The sequence below is a fragment of the Octopus bimaculoides genome, chromosome 27, assembly GCF_046866305.1.
Source record: "Octopus bimaculoides isolate indiv1 chromosome 27, ASM4686630v1, whole genome shotgun sequence".
NCBI lineage: Eukaryota > Metazoa > Mollusca > Cephalopoda > Octopoda > Octopodidae > Octopus > Octopus bimaculoides.
The window spans coordinates 18,247,608-18,250,107 of NC_142954.1; the positions used below are offsets into that span (position 1 = coordinate 18,247,608).

General features: G+C 42.9%; 1 protein-coding gene across 4 annotated transcripts in view; it reads left to right on the forward strand.

The window, feature by feature from the left end:
* The window catches only part of LOC106875206 (cardioacceleratory peptide receptor), a 53,783-nt gene that overhangs the window by 49,878 nt on the left and 1,405 nt on the right, over positions 1-2,500 (forward strand). The gene's annotated exons all lie outside the window — the stretch shown is intronic.

The window sequence follows — 2,500 nt, forward strand, 5'->3', positions numbered from 1 at the left end:
TATTCTATTTCCTTTAAAAATTTCTCCCAGGCGTTACCCCTTACAATTCATCTTGGCCTAACGGACCTTAATGTTTGCCTTCGTCGATTGTTTAATTTATACGTCAACTCTGTTGTTGTTTGTTCGATCGAAGCCCTAACTTGCCATGATTTTATATTTTTAAAATTTCTGGATGCTGCTGTCTTATGAAGTTTTCCTATCTTGTCGCTAAAAGCACGAAACAGGAAGTAGTAAAACAGTCGACAACTGAGGCGGAGTTAGACATCTTTTGGTACTTCTTATCTCTGCGTGTTTACGTATGTTTCACTCGTTGGTGATGTACTGTATTTAATGTGTATTTTTTATTTATACATACATATATAAATACATACACACACACACATGCATACATACATACATATATACATACATACAAATAGTCGCAGTATTTTGGACGATTAAAGTTTGCAAGACCTTCTTAAGATTCAAAGGATGATGGTTAAAACAAGATTCTTTCCTTCATAGCCTTGCTATCAAATAGCAAAAGTAAAAGAGAGCACACACACTCAAATATACATGCATTTAATCTATCTATCTGACTGTCTGTCTGTTTGTTAGGGTGAGTGTGTATCTATGTATGTACGTATGTATGTATGTATGTATGTATATGTGCGTATATATATATATATATATATATATATATATATATATATATATATATACACGCGCACACATATACAATTTTATTTTTTATTTAGTGCATGCGCATTTTTGATTTTGACGACTACACAGCATAGTAGGGTCAGTTGGGCACCGTCAGTGAGAAAAGCAGCACCATGACGTGATTTTCACTCTGCCACAAATTTAGAAACGATATGCTGTACTGCTTGGCATTCACGCCAGAAGCTCCAATACGGAAATTTCAGAGTGTTTGGGAGTCAATCTGAGGACATGTACCGAAAGTGATAAAAATCAAACATCCAGTCAATATCATGGTGTTTGGAGTGATCACTAGTGATGGCGACGTTATGCCTCCATTCATCTTACCACATGACCTCAGATTCAACATGGAGGCCTACATCAAGTGCCTGGAGGAGGTAGTGCTGCCCTGGGTCAAGAGGGTGGCTGCTGGAAGACCCTATGTCTGGCAACAGGACTCTGCACCCTGCCACACAAGCAGGAGAACCCAGTCATGGCTGTCAGACAATTTCTGCCACCACCTCACCCCTAACATCTGGCTGCCTAACTCCCCAGACTGCAACCCCCTTGACTATTATGTTTGGGGCGCAGTTGAGCTAGAGACCAACAAAACTTCTTGTAACACCAAAGATGAACTGAAGGCAAGGGTTATGGCGGCATTCACCAACTTAAACAGGGAGACCATCCAGAGGAGTTGCAGGAGATTCCGAAGTCGTGTGTTTGTGTGTGTATGCATGCATGCATGGACGTATAACCATTTAATCTATCATTTTCAAACTTTGAGTTGCGTATTCTAATTGTCCAGCCATAGCTTCTTTGAAAAAAATCACCCCTACAGTATATATATATATGTATATATATACACTCTGTGAGATAAAAAAGAAAGGGAGAAGAAGAGAGAGAGATTAAAAGCAGTAAATTGTTATCCAATATAACCCGGGTAGTAAACTAATGTAGAGTTCCGAGATGGAGATTGAAGCTGGAGTTACGAGGTCGAATCCAGAAGCAAGAATCGATAATATGATGAAAAGGCAATAAACATCGTCTCCATTTTCCTCCCTCCTCCATCTCAACGTTTTGTTCCCCCTCTTAAGATTTCTTCTTTCTTTTTCCTGCAATAATTCCATCTCTCCACCTCTCTCTCTCTCTCTCTCTCTCCACCTTTGACCTGAATCTCACCCTCCCTTCCTTACTCTTTACTCCTCCTCTTCCATCCCTCCTCCCGCCCCGTTTCACTTCCATTCTTCCATTTCCTTACCTTCTCTTCCTTTCTTCAAATCTCGTCTCTATTTTCCACCTCTTCCATCTCTCCCTCTTCCTTTCCTTATCCTCATACTTTCCCTCCCCTTCCTCCCACTTCAAACTTCGCCCCTCTTTCCCTTCTATTCCACTTTCTCCTCCCCTTCTTTCTATTCCTTCGAGCTCTACATCACTCATATCCAGTCTTTATTATTCTTCCAGCTCCACTCCTTCTCGCACTCTTCCTCCTCCTCCTCGCACTCCTCCTTCTCGCACTCCTCTTCCTTCTCGCATTCCTCCTCGTACTCCTCCTTCTCACACACCTCGCACTTCTCTCCCTTCTCGCACCCCTCCTCCTTCTTGCACTCCTCCTTCTCTCTCGCATTCCTCCTCCTGGCTCTCATCCTCCTTCTCGCACTCATCCTCCTCGCCCTCCTGTTCTTTTCGCACCCCTTTTCTTTCTCGCACTCCTCCCCCTTCTCGTACTGCTCCTCCTTCTCACACTCGACCTCCTCCTCACACTGCTACTGCTCCTCCCCTCCTCTCTCTTTCCCTCTACCCCCCCCCCGGGCCATTTCTCACT